Genomic DNA, 27883 nt, shown 5'->3' with positions numbered 1-27883 from the left:
GAAGGAAGACGTAGCATGAATAGCCTACCTGTTAGAACTGATAGATTTTAAGGAGGCTGTCACAACTTCCGCCGAAGTTGGTGCCTCTCCTTGTGCAGGCGGCTATCGGCGATCTTCGTCACCGGCCTTCTAGCTGCCACCGATCTACGTTTCTGTTTTCCATTTGTTTTGTCTTGATTGTACACACCTGGTTCCCATCACGTTATGATTATTTCCCTATTTAACTCTCTGGTTCCCTCATGGATTTGTGCATGATTGTTCTTTGTTTTGTGTTTATGACTGCTGTGAGCTGGTGTATTTCCCTGCGTGGAAATTATAATTGTTTCTTTTCGAGTAAAGTTTGTCTGTTACTCAGTTATGTGTCCTGCGCCTGACTCCGTCCTACCGCTGCACACTGACACCTGACAGAATCACGCATCCTCATATGGAGTCAGCAGGTTCACCCAATCCTCCGTTACCGGTGGAGGAGCGCGTCCAGCAGCACGCGACGATGCTCCACAATCTGGGCACAGCCATGGATCGCGTGCTGCACACCATGGAGCGATGGGAGAGAGAGGGTTTTCCCACACCCCCATCAACTTCACCTCAACCAACCCCGCTGTCCACCCCTCCGTCACCTGGACCCAGTGGGATTCGGCTCTCGCTCCCGAAGGCCTATGATGGGACGGCTGCCAGGTGCCAGGGGTTCCTGCTCCAGGTGGAGCTCTACCTGGCAACCGTCCACCAGGCTCCCTCGGGATACGAGAGAGTGTCCGCCCTCATCTCCTGTTTGTCGGGGAAAGTGCTGGAGTGGGCCAATGCCGAATGGGGAGGGATAGACGCAATGTTGGTTCGCTACGAGGATTTCACGCTTGTTCCATCTCAGACAGGGGAAGAGGAGCGCACAGGATGGAATGAGAGGGCCCTGATCGACCATTACCGGTGTAGTCTACGGGAGGATGTTCGTCGGGAGCTGGCATGCAGGGACACCACCCTTACCCTCGACCAGCTGGTGGATTTATCCATCCGGCTGGATAACCTGTTGGCCACCCGCAGACGCTCGGATTGGGGTCCATCCGTTCCATCGGAGGTGCTGCTCTAAGGGTGACCAGAGGGGGGGCCGTTTCCTGCACCACCTGTGGCCGCAGAGAGCACACTGCTGGTCGGTGTTGGGGAGGTTCCCAGGGAGTCGAGGCAGCAGGCAGGGCACTGGTGGATCATCCCAGGTGAGTAGGCACCCGACTCACCCAGAGCTCCCTGTTGTGCACATGTGTGTCTGTATAGAGTTTCCTGAGTTTTCCCCGCATTCCCAGCATAAGGCGCTAGTAGATTAAGGCGCAGCTGGGAACGTTATTGACCGTTCATTTGCACTTAGATTAGGAATCCCTATTGTTCCTGTTGATGTGCCCTTTCATGTACATGCCTTAGATAGTCGTCCTTTAGGGTCAGGCCTGATTAGGAAGGTCACAGCTCCACTATGTATGATAACGCAGGAGGGTCATGAGGAGAGTATTAGTCTCTTCCTGATCGATTCTCCAGCGTTTCCTGTGGTGTTGGTGCTTCCCTGGTTGGCCTATCATGACCCCACTATTTCGTGGCAACAGAGGGCTCTGAAGGGATGGTCACGTCAGTCCTCAGTGAGGTGTATAGGTGTTTCCATAGGTGCAACTTCGGTGGAAAGTCCAAACCAGGTCTCCACCATGCACATCCCCCCCGAATATGCCGATTTGGCTCTCTCCTTCTGTAAAAAGAAGGCAACTCAATTACCACCCCATCGACGGGGGGATTGTGTGATAGATCTCCAGGTAGACGCAGCACTTCCCAGGAGTCACGTGTATCCTCTGTCACAGGAGGAGACGGCGGCTATGGAAACATATGTCTCAGAATCTCTGGGACAGGGATACATTCGGCCTTCCACTTCATCTGCCTCCTCAAGTTTCTTTTTTGTGAAGAAGAAGGATGGAGGTTTACGCCCATGCATTGACTATTGAGGTATAAATCAGATCACGGTGAAGTACAGTTACCCCCTGCCTCTCATAGCCAGTGTGACCGAGTCACTGCACGGGGCGCGCTTCTTCACCAAATTGGACCTCAGGAGCGCATACAACCTGGTGTGTATCCGGGAGGGGGATGAGTGGAAGACGGCATTTAGTACCACCTCTGGGCACTATGAGTACCTCGTCGTGCCGTACGGTTTGATGAATGCTCCATCAGTCTTCCAATCCTTTGTAGATGAGATTTTCAGGGACCTGCACAGGCAGGGTGTAGTGGTGTATATAGATGACATTCTAACATACTTCGCTACACGCGCTGAACATGTGTCCTTGGTGCGCAAGGTGCTTGGTCGACTGTTGGAGCATGACTTCTACGTCAAGGCTGAGAAATGTCTGTTCTTCCAAAAGTCCGTCTTCTTCCTAGGGTACCGCCTGTCCATGTCAGGGTTGGAGATGGAAAATGACCACATTTCAGCCATGCGTAATTAGCCGACTCCAACCACGGTAAAGGAGGTGCAGTGGTTCTTAGGGTTTGCCAACTACTACCGGAGGTTTATCCGGGGCTTTGGTCAGGTAGCGGCTCCCATTACCTCCTTGCTGAAGGGGGGACCGGTGCGACTGCAGTGGACAGCTAGGGCGGACAGGGCTTTTGGTCACCTGAAGGCTCTGTTTACCTCGGCTCCCGTGCTGGCTCATCCAGATCCCTCCTTGGCATTCATAGTAGAGGTGGACGCGTCCGAGGCTGGGATAGGAGCTGTGCTGTCTCAGTGCTCGGGTACGCCACCAAAGGTCCGCCCCTGTGCTTTCTTTTCGAAGAAGCTCAGGCCGGCGGAGTGAAACTATGATGTGGGGGACCGGGAGCTGTTAGCTGTTATCGAGGCTCTGAAGGCATGGAGACATTGGCTTGAGGGGGCTAAACACCCTTTCCTGGACTGACCACCGCAATCTGGAGTACATCCGGGCAGCAAGGAGACTGAACCCTCGCCAGGCAAGGTGGGCCATGTTTTTCACCCATTTTGTTTTCACCCTATCCTACAGACCAGGTTCCCAGAATGCTAAGGCAGACGCTCTGTCCCGGATGTAACCCACTCCCATACTTCCGGCTTCTTGCCTGGTGGCACCCGTTCCACAACGGCTGTGGTCACACCTATCGGTGGATTTTGTGACGGATATTCCTCCATCACAAGGAAACACCACGATCCTGGTCTTTGTGGATCGTTTTTTTTAACGTTCTGCCGTCTCCTTCCTTTGCCCAGTCTCCCTACTGCCCTACAGACTGCGGAGGCTCTGTTTACACACGTCTTCCAGCACTACGGGGTGCCTGAGGATATAGTGTCTGATCGGGGTCCCCAGTTCACATCGAGGGTCTGGAGGGCGTTCATGGAACGTCTGGGGGTCTCGGTCAGCCTGACCTCAGGGTTTCACCCTGAGAGTAATGGGAAGGTGGAGAGAGTTAACCAGGATGTGGGTAGGTTTCTGCGGTCCTATTGCCAGGACCGGCCAGGGGAGTGGGCAGCTTTCATCCCCTGGGCAGAGATGGCCCACAACTCCCTCCTCCACTCCTCCACTAACCTGTCTCCATTTCAGTGTGTACTAGGTTATCAGCCGGTCCTGGAACCGTGGCATCAGAGCCAGATCGAGGCACCTGCGGTGGAGGAATGGTTTCGGCGCTCGGAGGAGACATGGGACGCTGCCCATGTGCGCCTGCAACGGGCCATCAGGCGACAGAAGGCGAGCGCCGACCGCCACCGCAGTGAGGCCCCGGTGTATGCCCCAGGGGACCGGGTCTGGCTATCGACCCGAAACCTGCCCCTTCGCCTGCCCTGCCGGAAGCTGGGTCCACGGTTTGTGGGGGGCCATTTAAAGTCCTGAGGAGACAGAACGAGGTATGTTATAGGTTACAGCTCCCCCCTGATTACCGTATTAAGCCCTTGTTCCATGTGTCTCTCCTCAGGCCGGTGGTGGCTGGTCCGCTCCAGCAGTCTGAGGTACGGGAGGTTCCTCCGCCCCCGCTGGACATCGAGGGGGCCCCGGCGTATACTGTGCCAGCCATTATGGACTCAAGGCGTCGGGCGAGGGGCCTTCATTACCTCATGGAGTGGGAGGGGTACGGTCTGGAGGAGAGATGCTGGGTGCCGGTGGAGGACATCCTGGACCCTTCCTTACTTCAGGAGTTTCAACGTCTCCACCTGGATCGTCCTGCGTCTCATCCTCTGGGTCGTCCCAGAGGCCGTGTTCGGCGCGCTGCTGGAGCCGTGTGTCAAGGGGGGGGGGGGGGGGGGGTGGGGGGGGTACTGTCACGACTTCCGCCGAAGTTGGTGCCTCTCCTTGTGCGGGCGGCTATCGGCGGTCGCCGTCACCGGCCTACTAGCTGCCACCGATCTACGTTTCTGTTTTCCATTTGTTTTGTCTTGATTGTACACACCTGGTTCCCATCACGTTATGATTATTTCCCTATTTAACCCTCTGGTTCCCTCATGGTTTTGTGCGTGATTGTTCTTTGTTTTGTGTTTATGATTGCTGTGAGCTGGTGTATTTCCCTGCGTGGAAATTAGAATTGTTTATTTTCGAGTAACGTTTGTCTATTACTCAGTTATGTGTCCTGCGCCTGACTCCGTCCTAACGCTGCACACTGACACCTGACAGAGGCTGTTCATTGTCATGTTGCCACCTCCATCCCTCCATCCCTCCATCCCTCCTTCCAGTGCTGACCTGTGTAGTTTGAATACAGACAGACTCTACCAGAAAACTTCATTAAGTTTTAATTCATTTCTGTATCCTATTTCTATAATAGAGGATTGATTTTTACTTTGTGCAGTGGAACAGAAATAATTGTATTTCAAATATTTGTATTCCTCTGTTTGGTGGTGTGTGTGTGTGTGTGTTTTCGTACGTAGGTGTGGCGTTTTAATGAATTTCCTTATTCCATTTGAGTAATAGATTTGAGACCCATATCAATAGAAAGCATCAAAGCTTACTGAGTTGTTCCAGCACCATCGATTGGCAGTATGTATTTTAATTACTTCTGAGTATTTCATATTTCGTTTTGCACTGGACTGAACTACATTCCAATGTATTTTGTAACAAGACACTTTTGAAAGCTGTAATTTGTATTTTCAAAATACAAAATACCTTGCTATACCATTTTCTTTATAGTTGTTTACAATTTTGTGGCCCCCTTTCACTCTACATTGGTATCAAAAGTCTGATGGCATTATGGTGGGGTAAGAGCGTATGCCAAATGAACAAAATTACATGTATATGTAAAAATGAATAATTGCAAAGCATGCTGGGTATTACTCTAATGATCTCTGCTCTCAGTAAATGCTGTAAGCATCTCAGTAAAGGTTGTTCGGCCGCTGCAGACGGCGGCTTGACCATGCAGAGCCTTTTAGTCCAACAGCATGTTCTGATCATCAAAGGAACTATCACCTGTATTTGAGTGACTGGTCAAATTGCTCTCTGTGTAAAGCACAGAGTCCATGTAATTATAGCAGATTGTGGCAATGGTTTGAATCTCACATGAGTTCCCCCAAGCCCCCATGTTGATTTACATGTATTGTGTAAGTTCCGGTACTCCTTTTGGGTGCCGGTACAGTTTAGATTTAGCTGCAGGAACTGTAAAATACTTTAAACTGATATTTTCTAAGAGGTGCAGGATCTCAAGCAGTAGAACATTTTAAGTGCCGGTACTCAGTTCTGGTGAACTCCTGCCCAAGTCAAGCACTGTTATTGTGTTGAAAAGGCCAACAAGCTTGAAAATGAAAGTTATGAATAAATGTAATAAGGAGCTACCTCTTTCTTCAACCTTGCAGACAAACACACTGCTATTGCCTAATAATCACATTTCATAGGCTATATTGCATGGACGTGTACACCTAAATGTAGGGCTACAATATTTTATAGGCTATGCATTATTAGAATCATCCACTTCGTCACATGCGTTTTGAATCGAGCATCAAGGACCAGCAGTCAACCGTTTTTTCCTCAACAAAGAAGTTTGTTCCAAGGGGGGCTCGAACCCATGGTTAAAGCGCACTTTCCATTGCGAGTCAACCGCTTTCGCAGTGTGTGTGATGATGACAATGATAGACTACATGACTGCTATTTGACAAGTGTTATAAGGACCTAATTTATATTTTTCTTAGTCAAGGATGCATCAGTGAAATATCCATCTGATGGCCAGGTTTGACCTATTATAAGAAATGCCATTGGTTCGTGGATATAAAGTATATGATCTTTCATAGGCTGATGAAGAAGTTGTGCCAGGATATAATCAGCACTACCTGTTGAGGTTAGCATAGGGCATAGCTTTCTGTCACATGAAAGTAAATTGACGCTTTTCATTGGCTGATACGCATTTTGTGCGTGATCATTTTTTAAACTTTAAATGCTTGCTTATGTTCGCAAGTATGGCCCCAGTGCATTCAACTAAGGTAGATAAACAACAACGTAATCAAAGTCTCAGCAAGTAATACATTTCTGTGACCGTTACTGAGAATGTTTTTGCTTTCCGGCCGGCTACTTGCTAATGTATTTATATATTTTAAAATACAAAATACGTGTATTTTAATTAAATACAATACTTTGCTAAAGTATCTTATATTTTGATACATTGGTCTTTAGCGTATTTTGTAGTTGTATTTTGTAATTGTAATTTGTGATTTATGCCCATCCCTGGCTAGCATCAATGCAGTGAAAGGACACTGGATCCTATCATAGGAAAAGCAATGGAATTCACTTTTTATGTGCATTCAAATTGCCATAAATAAAATGGAATTGTGTTCGTTGTCCGTAGCTTATACCTGCCAATACCATAACCCCACCACCACAATGGGGCACTCAGTTCACAACGTTGACATCAGCAAACTGCTCGCACACAACGCCATACACAGTGTCTGCCATCTGCACAGTACAGTTCAAACCGGGATTCATCTGTGAGGGGCACACTTCTCCAGCGTGCCAGTGGCCATCAAAGATGAGCTTTTTCCCACTGAAGTCGGTTACGATGCCGAACTGCAGTCAGGTCAAGACCCTGGTGAGGATGACCAGCATGCAGATGAGCTTCCCTGAGACGGTTTCTGACAGTTTGTGCAGAAATTCTTTGGCTGTGCAAACCGACAGTTTCATTAGCTGTTCGGGTGGCTGGTCTCAGACGATCCCGCAGGTAAAAAAGCCAGATGTGAAGGTCCTGGGCTGGTGTGGTTACACGTGGTCTGCGGTTGTGAGGTCGGTTGGACGTACTGCCAAATTCTCAAAAACGACGTTGGTAGAGAAAATTATGGTGGAGAAATTATGGTAGAGAAAGGAACATTAAATTCTCTTGCAACAGCTCTGATGGACATTCCTGCAGTCAGCATGCCAATTGCAATTGCTCCCTCAAAACTTGAGACATCTGTGGCATTTAAGAGTGGCTTTTTATTGTCCGCAGCACAAGGTGCACTTGTGTAATGATCATGCAGTTTAATCAGCTGTTGATTCAACCAGTTTGTGACCAGTTGGATGTGTAATATAAAATTCACCCAGACTAATAATAATACCCTGTAACTAATGAAAACAGACAGTCGCTTCACCCATTCCATTCCCCTCTATCTATTGATGACAGTCCTCTCCTCGCTATGCCTTGCAATACTCCAAAAAGACATCCACACACTGGCTTTATTAAGAATGAACTCTCTCTCTCTCCCTCTGACTTTCTCTGCCTCTCCCTCTCTGCATCTCTCTGTCTCTCCCTTTCCCCAGTGAGCACCGCAGCCTTAGCGGCCTTGCCAATTTCACCCGCGTGAGGTTCAGAGTTCCTCCTAGCCAAGCAGAGAGCTGCTCTCCAGGGGACGCCAAGCAATAACATGGTCTGGAAGTAGAAGCAATAATCAAATCTAATGCACAGAGTGATCTGACTCCTCTAACCCCGCTTATTCCTTAATTTATTAGACATGGGAGAAAGGAACAGGCAGCAATCCAATGCACAGAAGACTCCCGAAACGTTTCCAGGTGCTATAATGTTTATTGCTTTGGGTATAGCCCTGGAAAAAACTCTCAATCTATTTTCATCATCTAGGCCTATCCCAACAAGCAACAATTCAGAAACTCTTAAAGATGGTGCCTTGCTTTTTCCTGATGTTGTTTTGTTGTGCCTCTTTGCTAACTTTTTTGATATGCAGTCATCAATCAGGGACTGAGGAGAAAGCAGAAATAGTCAAAGTGGTAGGGAGGTCTACTGGCTATTGTTGGAGCTCTGGTTGAAACCTCTGGTTGAAACCTCTGTCCGAAGAGCTTGCTGTAATGGTGTTTGTATGAGATGTATTGGCCAGTGTCTCAGAGGCAAGCTGTAGCCGTTGGAACACAAAGAGGATTAATGCTATGTCAATACGGCCCCTCAAGCTTCTTTCCACTCTCCATCCACACACAATGCACTAACTTAGAGGTGAACCAACAAGTACTAGATGTACTGTATATTAGACTGTGAAAAAAAAGGTTGTATTAAGTGAAGTTTATAACGCCATTTTGGGAGGAGCGCATTATGCTTAACATATTTACATTTTACATTTTAGTTATTTAGCAGACGCTCTTATCCAGAGCGACTTACAGGAGCAATTAGGGTTAAGTGCCTTGCTCAAGGGCACATCGACAGATTTTTCACCTAGTCGGCTCGGGGATTAGAACCAGCGACCTTTCGGTTACTGGCACTACGCTCTTAACCACTAAGCTACCTGCCGCCTAAGAAGACACATCTAATCCACAGAAGGGACTTCCATATATGGGCAATGACCTTTATTGGACTGTGGCCCTGAGCAGGAACTCCATACATGGGCACCGACATTCATATTGGAACACAGCCCTGGAACAGGAACTCCATATATGGGCCCAGAAACCCATATGGGAATGTGGCTATTAGCAAAGAACTCCATATATGAACATAGAGCCGTGAACATGCCAATTTGCTCACCTGCATCCAATCTTCATTAGCCACAAGCCCGCCTCACTCACCTGAATCCCCTCGCTTAATCAACCACCCTCATAGTATTTAAACGGCATCCTTTGTCATGCATTTGTACAGCTGACTAACAAACAGGCTGTACTGAGCCATTGGCATGCCATGAGGGCATACAATTAACTTTATGGTACAACAGCCATTTTTACCAGCAGAATATATATTTCCTCAAAAAGTCATTTAGCAGATGCTCTTATCCAGAGCGACTTCCAAATTGGTGCATTCAACTTAGGATAGCCAGTGGGACAACCACTTTTTTTATGGGGGGGTAGAAGGATTACTGTTATACTATTCCAGGTATTCCTTAAAGAGGTAGGGTTTCAAGTGTCTCCAGAAGGTGGTCAGTGACTCTGCTGTCCTGGCGTCGTGGGGGAACTTGTTCCACCATTGGGGTGCCAGAGCAGCGAATAGCTTTGACTGGGCTGAGCAGGAACTGTGCTTCTGTAGAGGTAGGGGGGCTAGCAGGCCAGAGGTTGATGAACGTTGTGCCCTTGTTTGGGTGTAGGGTCTGATCAGAGCCTGAAGGTAAGGAGGTGCCGTTCCCCTCACAGCTCCGTAGGCAAGCACCATGGGGTTGCAGTAGATGCGAGCCTCAACTGGAAGCCAGTGGAGTGTGCGGAGGAGCGGGGTGACATGAGAGAACTTGGGAAGGTTGAACACCAGATGGGCTGCAGCGTTCTCGATAAGTTGTAGGGGTTTAATGGCACAGGCAGGGAGCCCAGCCAAGAGTGAGTTGCAGTAATCCAGACGGGAGATGACAAGTGCCTGGATTAGGACTTTAAAATCACATCAAAACACCCAAGAAAATGGATGAGCGTCCTTTGTAAGGTTCTTAAAAACAATACATGTATTATTAGTAAGAAGTAATGTGGTATATTGTTTCATTTATTTTATCCAAAATGTCACAGATGAGAAATTCACCTGCCCCTTTAAAGGCGGGATGTTACCGTGGTAGCGCAACTCGGTCATGTTTGTGCCTGTGAGATTGAGGCTGTGTTCCAAACACGGGGGAATCCCTGCAGCCATCTTTGTCATCGGTCCAAACCATTAGCTAAGCAAGGGAAGTTGGCAATGTAAGCCCCTCAGCCCTCATTTGTGATCAAGTGTGCGAGTGTACAATTCTGTCCACGCCTGAAATGCCCCGTAATTCAATTTGCGATGATTGTACAGCCGCTAAGAAAAGTCAGTCAAAACTTAAAACCAACATCAATATGGAGAAGTCAACATACAAGTGTAAGTAAAAATGAATGTAAATAAGTTAGAAATGGTGCTACTAATGCACATGATGGCACAGACACGTAAAAGCTGGGAGTAAGTAGGGGAACGGGATGGGGAGTCAATACTAACCACAATAAATGAAATTTTGAATGTAAAAAGTAATGGATTAGCGGTAGCACTATAGTAAATGTATTATATTGGTCAACAATCTGGCGTGTAAGGATAAGGATGTTTGCTTTGCACACCAGCGACCCGGGTTCGCTTCCCTGCCCCGCCGTTAGCTATATTGGTGTCTGAAGTGGGATGGTAGCTGTGATCCACGTTACAATTCTCACCAAGTGGGTTAACCCTATTGATGCAATGCGTAGAATGTTTGCCTTTCAAACCAATCGACCAGGGTTCTCTTCCCTGCCCCAAAAATATAATATTTGTGCTGTCAGTTTGTTGATATGTATGATTCCTTAATGTGAACATGCTTTGCAATTATTAACAGGACAATTGTTCAGAGGATGGGGCAGGAGGGAAAGCTCACAGATGGCCAGGCCTCAAAGAAGTGGGAGAAATTTTAAAAGAAGTACAAGGTAGTAAACATTGGATGGGTCCTGAAAATCTTAGTGTAATTGTAATGTCATTGTTTTATAATCTCCTAAACTCATTGCTTTTGTTCTCCAATATTGTTGGTTCAATGAATACAATACTGAACCCAACTAAGATTTCCACAATAAGTTATGTTAAATTAAAAATGTTTGCTAACCCCCTCACCCCAGGCCTCAGGGAAATCCAAGCAAACCCTTCCCATGTCACCCCATCCACCCCAGTGCAGTACGATGACGCATCAGATGATGCAGCCAGCCCCAGCACCTCAACCCCCAAGCGCAAGCGTGGAGCCGACAGAATGTACACCCTTATGGTTAGGGAGAGTGAAAGGGATGAGGTCGGGTTCACAAGCCTGGAAGCCCAAACAGAGAGGCTCATAGGTATTCTCTGCAAAAAATCAGATTAAATGTAATGCAATTTAGATTGTCATGATGCATGGCTGTTCATTATTTCTGTTGACAGTCCAGCAACCGCACACACACAATTGACTATATACATATGAAATGTTATAACAAAATAGTTTATATACAGTGGGGAGAAGAAGTATTTGATACACTGCCAATTTTGCAGGTTTTCCTACTTACAAAGCATGTAGTCTGTAATTTTTATCATAGGTACACTTCAACTGTGAGAGACGGAATCTAAAACAAAAATCCAGAAAATCACATTGTATGATTTTTAAGTAATTAATTTGCATTGTATTGCATGACATAAGTATGTGATCACCTACCAACCAGCAAGAATTCCGGCTCTCACAGACCTGTCAGTTTTTCCTTTAAGAAGCCCTCCTGTTCTCCACTCATTACCTGTATTAACTGCACCTGTTTGAACTCGTTACCTGTATAAAAGACACCTGTCCACACATTCAATCAAACAGACTCCAACCTCTCCACAATGGCCAAGACCAGAGAGCTGTGTAAGGACATCAGGAATAAAATTGTAGACCTGCACATGGCTGGGATGGGCTACAGGACAATAGGCAAGCAGCTTGGTGAGAAGGCAACAACTGTTGGCGCAATTATTAGAAAATGGAAGAAGTTCAAGATGACGGTTAATCACCCTCGGTCTGGGGCTCCATGCTAGATCTCACCTCGTTGGGCATCAATGATCATGAGGAAGGTGAGGGATCAGCCCAGAACTACACGGCAGGACCTGGTCAATGACCTGAAGAGAGCTGGGACCACAGTCTCAAAGAAAACCATTAGTAACACACTACGCCGTCATGGATTAAAATCCTGCATCGCACGCAAGGTCCCCCTGCTCAAGCTAGCGCATGTCCAGGCCCGTCTGAAGTTTGCCAATGACCATCTGGATGATCCAGAGGAGGAATGGGAGAAGGTCATGTGGTCTGATGAGACAAAAATAGAGCTTTTTGGTCTAAACTCCACTCGCCGTGTTTGGAGGAAGAAGAAGGATGAGTACAACCCCAAGAACACCATCCCAACCGTGAAGCATGGAGGTGGAAACATAATTCATTGGGGATGCTTTTCTGCGAAGGGGACAGGACGACTGCACCATATTGAGGGGAGGATGGATGGGGCCATGTATCGCGAGATCTTGGCCAACAACCTCCTTCCCTCAGTAAGAGCATAGAAGATGGGTCGTGGCTGGGTCTTCCAGCATGACAACGACCCGAAACACACAGCCAGGGCAACTAAGGAGTGGCTCCGTAAGAAGCATCTCAAGGTCCTGGAGTGGCCTAGCCAGTCTCCAGACCTGAACCCAATAGAACATCTTTGGAGGGAGCTGAAAGTCTGTATTGCCCAGCGACAGCCCCGAAACCTGAAGGATCTGGAGAAGGTCTGTATGGAGGAGTGGGCCAAAATCCCTGCTGCAGTGTGTGCAAACCTGGTTAAGTCCTACAGGAAACGTATGATCTATGTAATTGCAAACAAAGGTTTCTGTACCAAATATTAAGTTCTGCTTTTATAATGTATAAAATAATTATGTCATGCAATAAAATGCAAATTAATTACTTAAAAATCATACAATCTGATTTTCTGGATTTTTGTTTTAGATTCCGTCTCTCACAGTTGAAGTGTACCTATGATAAAAATTACAGACCTCTACATGCTTTGTAAGCAGGAAAACCTGCAAAATCGTCAGTCTATCAAATACTTGTTCTCCCCACCAGGGACGGCTTGTTCAATAGGGCGATATGGGCGACGCACTGCCAAACGGGAAAAGGAAGGGATTTTTTTTCTAATCAATTATATCACGGCAACAGCAGTTATCAGTGTTCACGTCTGATCTGCCAGCCACTAAATGTCAAATCAGGCTAAAGTCGTGCTTCAAATGGCCCCGCCCGTTTTTGGGGCGATTTCAGTCAAGTTGAAAATCGCCCAGAAGTCTCTCATAGCCTGTCATGTAAAATCTATTTTTTTCACATTTCAAAGCTTTCAATACATTCTCTATGGGTGTCTGTGGGCTTGCACTTACGCGCTTTCGTCATACGTGACGTAACGTTGAACGTAACTAAGACAATGGCGGCTAGAAGCGTCTCTGTTGCGACCTGCAGTGCGGCGTTATTTTATGTTTTTAATTTGTAGACTTAGTTTACAAACATTCTGCCAACCATGGATTTCCAGTGGTTGGTTTTGGACTGATCTTGTTGATCGTGTACATACCCGCTACGAACGGACTAAATAATGAAAACGCTGCTGGCAGCTGAATCCCAATACAGCTGGGAGACTTGGCTGGATGAGTCCCGGACAGAGAAGTGGAGCCGGCCACCTTCACCCTGGTCAGAGCGGACCGCGATCCTGGTAAGAGAGCGACTCTGTACCCCGACATTGAACTGCTTTCTGTGTCATTGCGACCTTACTATCAATTCAATTCAATTTAAGGGCTTTATTGGCATGGGAAACGTGTGTTAACATTGCCAAAGCAAGGGAAGTAGATAGTAAACAAAAGTGAAATAAACAATAAATATTAACAGTAAACATTACACTCAGAAGTTTCAAAAGAATAAAGACATTTCAAATGTCATATTATGTATATATACAGTGTTGTTACAATGTGCAAATAGTTAAAGTACAAATGGGAAAATAAATAAACATAAATATGGGTTGTATTTACAATGGTGTTTGTTCTTCACTGGTTGCCCTTTTCTTGTGGCAACAGGTCACAAATCTTGCAGCTGTGATGGCACACTGTGGTTTTTCACCCAGTAGATAAGGGAGTTTATCAAAATTGGGTTTGTTTTCGAATTCTTTGTGGATCGCTGTAATCTGAGGGAAATATGTGTCTCTAATATGGTCATACATTTGGCAGGAGGTTAGGAAGTGCAGCTCAGTTTCCACCTCATTTTGTGGGCAGTGTGCACATAGCCTGTCTTCTCTTGAGAGCCAGGTCTGCCTACGGCGGCCTTTCTCAATAGCAAGGCTATGGTCACTGAGTCTGTACATAGTCAAAGCTTTCATTAAGTTTGGGTCAGTCACAGTGGTCAGGTATTCTGCCACTGTGTACTCTCTGTTTAGGGCCAAATAGCATTCTAGTTTGCTCTGTTTTTTTGTTTGTTCTTTCCAATGTGTCAAGTAATTCTCTTTTTGTTTTCTCATGATTTGGTTGGGTCTAATTGTGTTGTTGTTGTTGTTGTTGTTGTTGTCCTGGGGCTGTGTGGGGTCTGTTTGTGTTTGTGAACAGAGGCCCAGGACAAGCTTACTTAGGGGACTCTTCTCCAAGTTCATCTCTCTGTAGGTGATGGCTTTGTTATGGAAGGTTTGGGAATCGCTTCCTTTTAAGTGGTTACTATCTGCCCCGTGAGTTCCCCCAATTGTTTGTTACCGTTGTGTACTGTTGATAATCACAAGTTTACTGGAGAACTGAGACCAAGTAGAGACTTTGGACAGGGTGGATATGGTATAATAAAGGCAGTTTATTCAGAGGTAAAGATATCTGGAATCGCGTGCACGGACTCGTGCACGTGTGTAGGTCACCTAAATCATCAGAAAAATTGCCCCTCCTGAGAATTTTTTCAGGAGCCGCCACTGCTCCCCACTGTATATGAAATTGTTAAAAACACAAGTGTTTTAAATGAAGTCTGCTCGTCTGTGTGTAATTTAACATGTTTAAACAACTAGGATAGTTTATACTTTCTGTGAATTCATGTTTTGCATAAGCGGCCAAAAGTATCTGAAATTAAACTTGTTTTAGAGTAAAATTGTTTTAGACCTTTCAGAATGAGGCCCCATGGTAATGCAAAAACTACAGCTTGACGAAAACGAATAACTTAAGCAAACAAGTAACTTTAAAGCAGTGGTTTCCAGTTTAATCTGCAAAGGGCCAGTATGGGTACAAGCTTTCATTCCAACCAGTAAGTCACATCTCTGATTGAACAACTTAGTCTTGTCTGGAGACTTTGACATGGTGAATCAGACGTGTAACAGACTGGTTGGAATGAAAGCTTGGACCCACACTGACCCTTTCTGGATAAGTAGGACACAACTACTTTAAATGCAAACTACGGATGGAAATAACACAATTCAAAGTGAATGAGACCAAGGGGTGATTTAGACAGCTTGATTGTAGTTGTTGTCAGCCAGAAGGGGAGGAAATTGGACAGGTGCTGAAATGTGTGCTGCCAAGTCATTCCTTTGGTGAGCCCCGCTTGCTTCATTTGGGCCCTGCCATGGTGCTGGTCCGGCATCCACAATATCTATCTGCATCTATGGGTCTAGTTCCTCAAGGTCCCCAACCCCAATGCAGATGTTATGCAAAACTGCACAAGCAGAGATGACCCTTGGCACAAACGTGTGTTGAACTTCTAAGGCCTTGAAGAAGATGCTCCTTCAACATCCCAAAGGTCCTCTCGATGACGCAACGTGCCTTGATTGCTGCTTGTTGTAGCGTTTCTGGTCTGCACCTTGCACAGGCTCCCGGAATGGGGTCATTATAGTGATGGGCTGTTCAATGCTGCAGGTGGATACCTTTTCTCAGCATATAAAGGGCTGTTCTTAAAGACACGTGTATCGTGAACCAATACAGGATAGCCCACGGAAATGTCAATGAAGCTCCCCTTGCTGTCAACGATAGCTTGAAGTTGAATGGAGGAAAACAGCTTCCTGTTGACATAATCCTGTGCATCTGGGCCTGTGGGTGCCTTATGCACACGACATCCATTGATTGCTCCCACACACTTGATGAATGCCTGGCTCCTTGATATCGTAGCAAAGCCTTGGCCAACAGCATCTAACTCCTCTGGTTTGGGCAACAAAATGCAGCGATGACAGATGTCATCCAACTTCTCTGTGACCTTGTGCACTGCATGGAGAACATAGGTCTTCGGCACATTGAAGGCACGGGAGACAACACTGCATGAGAGCCCGTGTGCCAACCAATAGACCGTAGTGAAAACTTCAAGGTGATAACCCCAGCCGTGCTGTTTGTGGACATCAAGGTGACTCATAACCATGTTCATGGCTTCTCTTGACAAATGGAAATCACGCTTCATGTCTTTCTGCACGTCAAGGTAGATCTGCAGAAGTGGCACAGTGATGTTATTTCTGGCGCAGTGCACCAAAGGGACTCTGTAGGAAAAAAAAGGAATTAAAATGTTTAATTATTTTGAAATAAAGACAAGTGGCTCATACTTACTGTGCTATCAAGACAACTGGGAACTTAGAAAAAAACGATGTCAAATCATGACGTCAGTAATCTTCAGGTTGGAAAGTCAGAACTCTAGAAAGAGGCCTGAGTTCCCGACTTGGCTTTCCGCGTTGGATGACCGTTCAAAGCGATTTTTCCCAGTCGGAGTTCAACTTGGTCTTGAACGCACCGAAGTCAGAGATGAAAGAGTTTCCAGTTGTTTTTAACACAGCATCAGGAGTTACTGGTAACATGAGTATCTACTATAAACAGATTTGAAGCACAGCACTCTTCATATGTACAAATAGTTTTTTAAGCAAATTTGACTTTGATATACAGTGCCTTCGGAAAGTATTCAGACCACTTGACTTTTTGCACATTTTGTTACATGAGTCTTATTCTAAAATGGATTAAATAAAATAAAAACGAATCAATACCCCATAATGACAAAGAGAAAACAGGTTTTTAGAAATTGTTGCTAATTTATTAAAAATAAAAAACAGAAATACCTTATTTAAATAAGTATTCAGACCCTTTGCTATGGGACTCTAAATTGAGCTCAGGTACATTGTGTTTCTGATGAACATCCTTGATGTTTCTTCAACTTGATTGGAGTCCACCTGTGGTAAATTCAATTGATTGGACATGATTTGGAAAGGCACACATCTGTCTATATAAGATCCCACACTTGACAGTGCATGTCAGATCTAAACCCAAGCCATGAGGTCGAAGGAATTGTCCGTAGAGCTCTGAGACAGGATTGTGTCAAGGCACAGATCAGGGGAAGGGTACCAAAACATTTCTGAAGCATTGAATGTCCCCAAGAACACCGTGGCTTCCATCATTCTTAAATTGAAGAAGTTTGGAACCACCAAGACTCTTCCTAGAGTTGGCCGCCTGGCCAAACTGAGCAATTGGGGGAGAAGGGCCTTGGTCAGGTAGGTGACCAAGAACCCGATAGTCACCCTGAAAGAGCTCTAGAGTTCCTTTGTGGAGACGGGAGAACCTTCCAGAAGGACAACCATCTCTGCAGCACTCCACCAATCAGGCCTTTATGGTAGAGTGGCCAGAAGGAAGCCACTCCCCAGTAAAAGGCACATGACAGCCCACTTGGAGTTTACCAAAAGGCACCTAAAGACTCTCAGACCATGAGAAACAAGATTCTCTGGTCTGATGAAACCAAGATTGAACTCTTTGGCCTGAATGTCAAGCCTCATGTCTGGAGGAAATCTGGTACCATCCCTACGGTGAAGCATGGGGGTGGCAGAATCATGTTGAGGATGTTTTCAGCGGCAGGGACTGGGAGACTTGTCAGGATCAAGGCAAACATCAACGCAGCAAAGTACAGAGAGATCCTTGACAAAAAACTGCTCCAGAGCGCTCAGGACCTCAGACTGGAGTGAAGGATCACCTTCCAACAGGACAACGACCCTAAGCACACAGCCAAGACAACACAGGAGTGGCTTCGGGACAAGTCTCTGAATGTCCTGAGTGGCCCAGCCAGAGCCTGGACTTGAACCCGATCTAACATCTCTGGAGAGACCTGAAAATAGCTGTGCAGCAACGCTCCCTATCCAACCTGACAGAGCTTGAGAAGATCAGCAGAGAAGAATGGGAGAAACCTCCCCAAATACAGGTGTTCCAAGCTTGTAGTGTCATGCCCAAGAAGACTCGAGGCTGTAATCGCTGCCGAAGGTGCTTCAACAAAGTACTGAGTAAAGGGTCTGAATACTTATGTGATATTTCAGTTGTAATTTTAATAAATTAGCAAAAATTTAAAGAAAAACTGTTTTGCTTTGTCAATTGTGGGGTATTGTTTATAGATTGATTTTTTTTTTTTAAATCCATTTAAGAATAGGCTGTAACCTAACAAAATGTGGAAAAAAGTTAAGGGGTCTGAATACTTTCCAAAGGCACTGTACATTTCAAAGTCATCAACTTTGTAGTGTAAACAGTGCAGTTAGCATAGAGGGTGCTAGCATTATTAATGTTAGCTAGCACGTTTTTCCCTGACTGCACACTTATATTTCAATTGACCTGAGATGGTCGGGTGGCTAGCATTTTATGTCTGCGAATGTGTTGTCTTCTAGCCAAGATATGAAATGCAATCATAATTTACTCTGGCACATATAAAGCACACACAACAGCTACCGGTGGTTCCATGATGACTGACCACACAACCTTGGGATGACAAGTGACGAATTTCCGGGGAAATGACGGTCCATTTAAAATAAATTCATTCTTCCCTTGCCCCTTGCCTTACAAGTGTTAACTCATCATACGACATGATACGTCATCAGAAGAATCCACTTAATTTGAGGGCTGAGGCTGAGGGGAGAGGGGTGTGTCTTTTACATGTTTGGAATGCAGCTTGAGTCTGACTAGTAGAAAAGTTTGTCTTCTCTTCCCTAACAGTTGAAACTCAAACATTGGAAAAAACAACCTAGCTTGTGAACAAAACAATGTAAATAGCCAAAAAACACAAGGGCACTTCAGTAGACTTTAGTTTCAAGTAAATTAGACCAACTTTAATGCCTGTGCACAGTGCTTCTAAAAAAGAATCTTTCACTCAGCACTTCACGTGCGCACAGCCCCCAGCCAGCCAGTGTTGCAGTGCAAGATGGGATAGGCTATATATGATTCGTAGTTCCTTGACTTTGTGCGATTAATTTACCAGCTATGAAACAAAATGGCAGAAATACATTGAAAACAGCTACTGCAGCATTTATTTTACTATAAATGTGATCATACTTGACTATTTTTATCCAACAAATGCAGTGAAATGCTTGCAAGGTGGAGCCTGACCAACTGCCAACGCGGCTAGTGAAATGTGCATCTTAACCACCAATGGCAAAATCTACCCGCATTTGGCAGGTGGGGTGGGGTTCATTTTAGGCCCTGTCCGCCACCCTGTCTTCCTCCCCATCGAGTCACCCTCAGGCTTCCTGCAAAATGGCGAGCCAGCTCAACCCTGGTCCATGACCGGGGGCTGGACCCTGCCAGTAGGAGGGCCAGCACAGCCTCAGCTTACGGCCGGGGAATGGCCCTGTCAGCAGGCTCAGCGCAACCCCAGTTCACAACTGGGGGCTGATCCTGCCGTGAGGCCAACTACCAAGCCCGATCCACGACCGGGTGCTGGCCTCCCTGTCCACCATTCACGCCCAAACCCTTTTATTTAATTCTCATACAATGTAATATTTATATTTGCAGACATGGCGAAAGGCCCCATGAGATTTCCTAATCAAATTTCAAACCCATCTATTTTAGTGTGATTTGTTGGCATGGGTCCAATTTTTGTGTCCATGTTTTTATTTGGTGTAAATTATTGCTTAAACCTCAAACCAATACGTGCGCAACACAAAACTCTTATGGGAATGAATGCTGGGTGACTAATGGATTAAACCTGTGTAGTCCATGTCTGTCCCTTATCTCTCTCTCTGCTTCCTGCTGCTCTGCACTCTAATCTACTCTGCACTCTAATCTACAGCTGATGGTGTGGATGGTTCTCTCTCTATCTCGGTGTCTCTCTCTTTCTCTTCCCCCATCTCGCTCCTCTTCCCCCTTTTTTTTATTTCTCTCTCTCTCTCTCTCTCTCTCTCTCTCTCTCTCTCTCTCTCTCTCTCTCTCTCTCTCTCTCTCTCTCTCTCTCTCTCTCTCTCTCTCTCTGTGTGTGTGTCCTATCCCTCTTTTATTAAACACCACAGTTTCCCTGGGCCCATCTATCATTGTGTCAGGTCACTCAGCCAAAGGTAAGCCCCGATGAGAGTAGGAGAGACAATGAACATCCACCCAATCACCAACTGCTTTGATAAAGAGCACTGTGGCATAACTTCTAAAAAAAGTTTGGGGTCAATTCCATTTCAAATTCCTGTTAGTTGAATTGGACATTAATTCGTTTCTCCTTTGGAACAAAGTTCAATCTCTCAATTGGTTGCAATTGGGATGGAATGTATCCCAACCCATGTTTCTGTTATCAACCGCTAAAGTCTATAGGTGAGTATTTACATGTGAGGGATACAGAATAGTGGTCAGCACATAATGTCATTCTATTGAAGGGGGTGAGTTTGAGAAGCTTGGTAATCAGATAGGGTAAGGGCGGAGAGAGAGAGATGAAACAGACAGAAGGGAGACTCTGATGATCAATTATTCAACTCATTGGAACAGTTTCCTGGAACCATGTTGGGCAGAGCGGTATGCAGTGGTACACAGCAGTGCACAGAGATACACAGCGGTGCACAGCGGTGCACAGCGGTACACTGAGGTACACTGAGGTACACTGAGGAACACCGAGGTACACAGAGACACACAGATACACAGCGGAACACTGAAGTACACTGCGGTAACTACCGTGTGGTTTTGTGTGGAGGATAACATGTAACCCAAAAAAACAATAGTCTAGTTCTCTCACCACTTTCGTGACAAGGTTAGGAACAGACCACAAATATTTTGTCGGACATGAGGCCACAACCCATCTCTCTCTCTCTCTCTCTCTCTCTCTCTCTCTCTCTCTCTCTCTCTCTCTCTCTCTCTCTCTCTCTCTCTCTCTCTCTCTCTCTCTCTCTCTCTCTCTCTCTCTCTCTCTCTCTCTCTCTCTCTCTCTCTCTCTCTCTCTCTCTCTCTCTCTCTCTCTCTCTCTCTCCGGCTGCCATCCACATCTCTTTTGCTTTAATCTAAATTGGCTGAACAATTGAATGTTTTCAGAAGGTAAAATATGCTGTTTGAGAGTCCGGAGTGAATAACAAAGCATTAATTAAATATACTATTTCGATCAGCCACTCACTGAAACAAACTAACCACTTGTATTAGCTTTGAGAATTACTTTTATTTTATTGGTCTTTAATGAGATGAAAAACAGCATATTTAGTTCCGTTCATTTTGGAGGCAATCAAACCTCCACTGCATGTTTAACATTTAATTAATCAACATAATTTTATCACTAAGTGTCATTATGTTAATGTTGTGTCTTTCAGTGCTCTGAATCTATCCAGTCTAATGTTGGTTGGCACCTATCCCTCTAATTTCTTACTAGTGCTAAACAATATGGGTCAAAACTGAATGGCTGTTGTGCTGTTCAGTAAAACTTCTACGGAAAGAAGACTTCTTATTTAGACCAGCTTTTCTGGTCCACTCGAGCAGTTCAGCAAAACACAGCTCAGTTCAGCTAAGGCTAGTCCTCTTCCCCACTTCCTTCCTTTCTCCCTTCATTCTCTCCAACGAGCAGCCTGTCTTTGTCTTTGTGTGTGTGTGTGTTGGTGAGAGAAAGCCCAGATAATAGGACTCCTGGCACCCAGTGAATCTGGGTCACTATCCTGTCAGGGCTCAATACAGGAGCCAGTCAACCACAGACATGTTTCACAATTTTAGGGATCGCTTAACGTTTATTTGGAACCCCATTAGCTTTTGAAGAAGCAGCAGCTACTCTTCCTGGGGTCCACAAAATAACAGGACGGTCACACAAATTTAAAATACAACGATATACAAACAACTTGCTTCCTCAACTTGCTCAATGGTCACACCCTTTATGTACAACTCCAGTTGAGGTTTAGGTCTTAGAGAATGTTTTGAACCAAATGCAATGCTTTTAGTTTTAGATGTGTACATAAGACCAGTTTATTGTTAATCACCCATTCTGATACTGACCTTAACTCCTTATTTAGAATTTCAGTGAGCTCACTGGCTTTGGGTTCTGGCATGTAGAGTGTGAAATCATCCGCATACATATTCATTCTAGCTTCATGGAAGACCATTGGCAAATAATTTGTAAAAATAGAGAAAAGTAACTGCCCAAGGCAACTAGCTGCCCTGAGGGACACCGCACTGTACATATCTGATGTTAGAGAAGCTTCCATTGAAGAACACTCTCTGGGTTCTGTTGGATAAATAACTCTAGAACCATGTGACGGCAAGTGAGTTTTTTCAATAACAATTGATAATTTCAATAACGTCAAAGGCTGCACTGAAATCTAACAACACAGCTCCAACTATCATCTTATTATCCATTTATTTTAACCAATCATCAGTCATCTGAGTCAGTGCAGTACAAGTTGAATGCCCTTCTCTATATAAATGCTGAAAGTCAGTAGTTATCTTGTTCTCTGAAAAATAGTATTGTATTTGGTCAAACACAATCCTCTCCATCAGTTTACTAAGAACAGGCAGCAAACTGATTGGGCTGCTGTTAGAGCCAGCAAATGGCGTTTTAATAGTTTTAGGCAGTGGAATTGGTTTAGCTTCCTTCTACTCCTGTGGACACACTGCTTTAGGCTTTGGTTAAATATATAACAAATAGGGGTGGCAATACAGTCTGCTACCATTCTCAATAGTTTCCCATCAAAGTTGTCTATACCTGGTGGCTTACCATTATTGATGGATAGCAATATTTTTTCCACCTCTCCTACAATAAAGCCCTATTCGGACAGGATACGTTTTACCGGGGGAGCTCAGGTAATGTAAGTATGTGCACGAGAACAAATCACCACATCCGTAATTTTAGTCCTGTCCGAATCTGCCACGTCTGTAATTTTTACTTGGCAGGAAGGTTAATATCCCAGCACTAAAAACCTTCTGTTTTTCGGCAAACTCCCAGGACCTCTGATATAGTGGCTTGCAAAAGTATTCACACCCCTTGACAACCTTAAAATGGATTTTTGGGGAGTTTGTATCATTTCATTTACACAACATGCCTACCACTTTGAAGATGCAAAATATATTTTATTGTGAAACAAACAAGAAATAAGACAAAAAAACATAACTATTCACCCCCCCCCCCAAAAAAAAAAAAAGTGAATACTTTGTAGAGCCACCATTTGCAGCAAATACAGCTGCAAGTCTCTTTGGGTATGTCTCTATAAGCTTGACACATCTAGCCACTGGGATTTTTGCCCATTCTTCAAGGCAAAACTGCTCAAGCTCCTTCAAGTTGGATGGGTTCCGCTGGTGTACAGCAATCTTTAAATCATATCACAGATTCTCAATTGGATTGAGGTCTGGGCTTTGACTAGGCCATTCCAAGACATTTAAATGTTTCCCCTTAAACTACTCGAGTGTTGCTTTAGCAGTATGTTTAGGGTCATTGTCCTGCTGGAAGGTGAATCTCCTTCCCAGTCTCAAATCTCTGGAAGACTGAAACAGGTTTCCCTCAACAATTTCCCTGTATTTAGCACCATCCATCATTCCTTCAATTCTGACCAGTTTCCCAGTCCCTGCCGATGAAAAACATCCCCAGAGCATGATGCTGCCACAACCATGCTTCACTGTGGGGATGGTGCTCTTGGGGTGATGAGAGGTGTTGGGTGTGCGCCAGACATAGCGTTTTCCTTGATGGCCAAAAAGCTAAATTTTAGTCTGATCTGACCAGAGTACCTTCTTCCATATGTTTGGGGAGTCTCCAACATGCCTTTTGGCAAACACCAAATGTGTTTGCTTATTTCTTTCTTTAAGCAATGGCTTTCTTCTAGCCACTCTTCTGTAAAGCCATCTCTGTAGAGTGTATGACTTAAAATGGTCCTATGGACCAATCTCCACTGTGGAACTTTGCAGCTCCTTTAGGGTTATCTTTGGTGTCTTTGTTGCCTCTATGATTAATGCCCTCCTTGCCTGGTCCGTGAGTTTTGGTGGGCGGCCTCTCTTGTCAAGTTTGTTGTGGTTCCATATTCTTTCAATTTTTTTATAATGGATTTAATGGCGCTCCGTGGGATGTTCAAAGTTTCTGATATTTCTGATGCCCAGTTTGGGTAAGAACATGGGAACAAAGTGATGCTTAAAACACAGTGCTTTGCACGTAGCCTACAGATGAATAAACTGTTTTGTCACATATCAACTTTCCTAGTGCCATACTTCTCTTTTAAAAGATGAAGTGGACGATATTGTGCCAATTAAATGTATGCATAGGTTACAGTTCATGGTTCTTATTGATATGCATTATTATTTTGACTTTCTCCGAACTGCAGGCCATTAGGACAATATTAGGTTATCCCTAGACAGTTGAAATATTTTCATGCCTAGAAGATCCTCCAGGCCTCCGTCATAACGGTGTCACGGTTTCGGCCGAGGCTGCTCCTCCTCCTGGTTCGGGCAGGCTTCGGCGGTCGTCGTCCCCGCAGTACTAGCTGCCACCGATCTATGTTTCATGTTCGTTTGGTTTTGTCTTGATGTTGTACACCTGTGTCTTGTTAGTCCTCGTTAGTGTCCTATTTAGTTCTCAACGGTTGTGTTTGTCTTTGTGTGTGATTGCTCTTCTGTTTTCGTGTTGGAGCTACGTACTTCCCTCCAGTGTTTTGGAGAGGTTTTTCGCACATGTTAGTGCGCCGTTTGTTTGACGCCTGTGTGCGCCGTGATTTCGCCTTCGGGCTTATTGTGCTTAGTTTCCTACGTGAATATTGCACTAAAGTCTTTTGGACTGAGTTTCTGCGTCCTGCGCTTGATTCATGCACCACACCCACCTTCAGCACCCCTTGACAAACGGTCAATTTTCAATGAGAAAAAATAATAATTACAGGGGCAGTTTAGTAAAACTAATCCCGTCCGAATTGTCCACTGGAAAAACGGACATAACCGACGTTCTATAGTAATACTAGTCCCGTGCGAATAGAGCTTAACTTGACCAAATTCAAAACAGCAATCCTTCTCTTTCATTATTAAATATTTTATATACGAAAAATATGATGGTTCACTCTTCAATGTTGTCATTTCACTTCTGAGTTTTCCTACTTTACTAGTGAAATAGTAATTGAAATGACTGGCAATATCGAAAGGTTTTGTTATAAATGATCAATCAACTTCAATGAATGATGGTGATGAATTGGGTTCTCTACCCATGATATCATATAAGGTCAAAGTATTTTTCGATTGTGTTTTATGTCATTTCTATTTGTTGGGAATATCATTTATTCTTATTTTTGTTAAGTTTAGTCACAAAATGTCTCTATTTATAGTATGTCAACCAATCAGCTGAGCAACCTGACTTGTTTGGCAAATCTTTTGCATAATTTCTTTGAACCATACAATCTGGGTTCTCACTTCCTCGGTGAGACTGTACTTTGCGTGCACTGGGGATGCGTCCCAAATGGCACCCTGTTCCCAGATTTGGGGAAGCTACTCTGAAAATATAGTTACCAATTACTTCATAAAGGAAGATGTTAAGCTACACTAAAGCTACCCTTAAGAAAAATATATTTTACTTAACTAAAGTTACTTTGAAATAGTAGTTCACTAAATCCAAACTACTTTGTGATAAATTATCAAATGTAAATCTGAAATGTCATCGACTACAAATTGCAAGAACAGATCACTTTGGTGTCATATGTTAACAGAATGTGTAATTTACTCTATTAAACACAAAACAAATATGTTTCAAGTGAGAATTACGTCTGATGCCGAAAAAGAAAGGAAATGATTGCCTACTTCACCCATATTTTATTTTTAGTTAACTACACCATTACATGGCAAAAAAGTAATTAACTACTGAAAACACTACATAGATTTGAATTTACTTCAACTACCACCAAGCTAGTGCAAAATGTATGCTGAACAAAAACATAAACGCAACATGTAAAGTGTTGGTCCCATGTTTCATTAGCTGAAAGAAAAGATCCCAGAAATGTGCATTACTCCTTTGACAAGATAATCCACTTGACAGGTGTGTCATATCAAGAAGCTGATTAAACAGCATGATCATTACACAGGTGCACCTTGTGCTGGGGACAATAAAATGTCCAGTTTTGTCACACAACACAATGCCTGTCTCAAGTATTGAGGGAGTGTGCAATTGGCATGCTGAGTGTAGCAATGTCCACCAGAGCTGTTGCCAGAGAATGTAATAGACATTTCTCTACCATAAGCCGCATCCAACACCATTTTAGAGAATTTGGCAGTATGTCCAACCGGCCTCAAAACTGCAGACCACGGGTATGGCGTTTTGTGGGCGAGCGGTTTGCTGATGTCAGCGATGTGAACAGAGTACCCTGTGGTGGAGGTGGGGTTATGGTATGGGCAGGCATAAGCTACGGACAATGAACACAATTGCATTTTATCGATGGCAATTTGAATGCACAGAGATACTGTGGCGAGATCCTGAGGGCCATTGTCATTGTCATGGTTTCGGCCGAGGCTGCTCCTCCTCCTTGTTCGGGCAGGCTTCGGCGGTCGTCGTCCCCGGAATACTAGCTGCCACCATTCGATGTTTCATGTTTGTTTGGTTTTGTCTGTTTGTACACCTGTCCCTTGTTAGTGTTTGATTTGGTTGCCTATTTAGTTTTCGAGTGTGGGGGCAGGTGTTATGTGGTATTGTTTATTGTCAAGCTGTTGCTCTTTTTGTATTTACTCTCGTGTTTGTTGTTTTCCGAGAGTCCGCACTGTGTGCGCTATCTTCATTTTACGCACTGTGTGTGTTGTGCGTAATTTGTATTTTGCCTCCCGGTTGGGTTGGCTGTTCGCCTGTTTGGTGCTGCATTTTGTTAACTAAAGTCTGTTGACGAACGCCCGTGTTTCCTGCGCTTGATTTCCTCACCGCATCTACACTCAGCCACTGACAGAATACCACATCCCATCATGGAGTCAGCATGAGCACCCGCGCCGACAGAGGTCATGGAGGACCGTCTTCGTGGACAGGAGGACCGGATTAACCAGATCTGTCACGCCTTGGATCGGGTGATGAACACTCTCCACCGATGGGAAAGCAGCGGGGTACCCACGCCCCCACCTACTGGACCATACCCATCGGTCAGTCCTCCAGTCCACATTCCGGAACCCAGTGGGATTCGGCTCTCGCTCCCGAGGGTGTACGACGGCTCCGCTGCCGGGTGTCAAGGGTTCCTGCTACAGGTGGAGCTCTACCTCGCCACCGTACACCCGGCGCCCTTGGGACACGAGAGCGTCTCCGCCCTCATCTCCTGTCTCACCGGCAAGGCGTTGGAGTGGGCCAACGCCGAATGGAGGAGAATGGACGCCGCTACCATCACCTATGCAGAGTTCTCCCGCCGCTTCCGGGCCGTGCTCGACCATCCACCAGAAGGGAGGGCGGCGGGGGAGCGTCTGTTCTTCCTCCGACAGGGGATGAGGAGCGCACAGAATTTTGCCCTGGAGTTCCGGACTCTAGCGGCAGATGCAGGGTGGAATGAGCGGGCCCTCATAGACCACTTCCGTTGTAGCCTCCGGGAGGACGTCCAAAGAGAGCTGGCGTGCAGGGATACCATGTTGACGTTTGACCAACTAGTCGACATGGCCATTCGGTTGGACACCCTGCTCGCCACCCGTGGACGTCCCGGATGGGGGTCGCCCATTTCACCCTCCAGCACCTCCGAGCCGAGCCCTATGGAGCTCGGAGGTGCTGGCGCTAGAGAAAGGAGGAGTAGGAACCCGAGGGGGGCCGTCCCCTGCACCAACTGTGGCCGTGGAGGGCACACCGCGGCTAGGTGTTGGGGAAGGTCCCCCGGTGGAGGTGAAGGCAGGCCACGCATTGGGGAGTCCTCCCAGGTGAGTAGGCGCCCTACTTACCCAGAGCTTTCTGTCGTTCACATAA

The sequence above is a fragment of the Coregonus lavaretus genome (assembly GCF_964263955.1).
Source record: "Coregonus lavaretus genome assembly, chromosome: 29".
In the NCBI taxonomy this organism is placed as follows: Eukaryota; Metazoa; Chordata; class Actinopteri; order Salmoniformes; family Salmonidae; genus Coregonus; species Coregonus lavaretus.
This window is presented reverse-complemented; position numbering follows the sequence as displayed.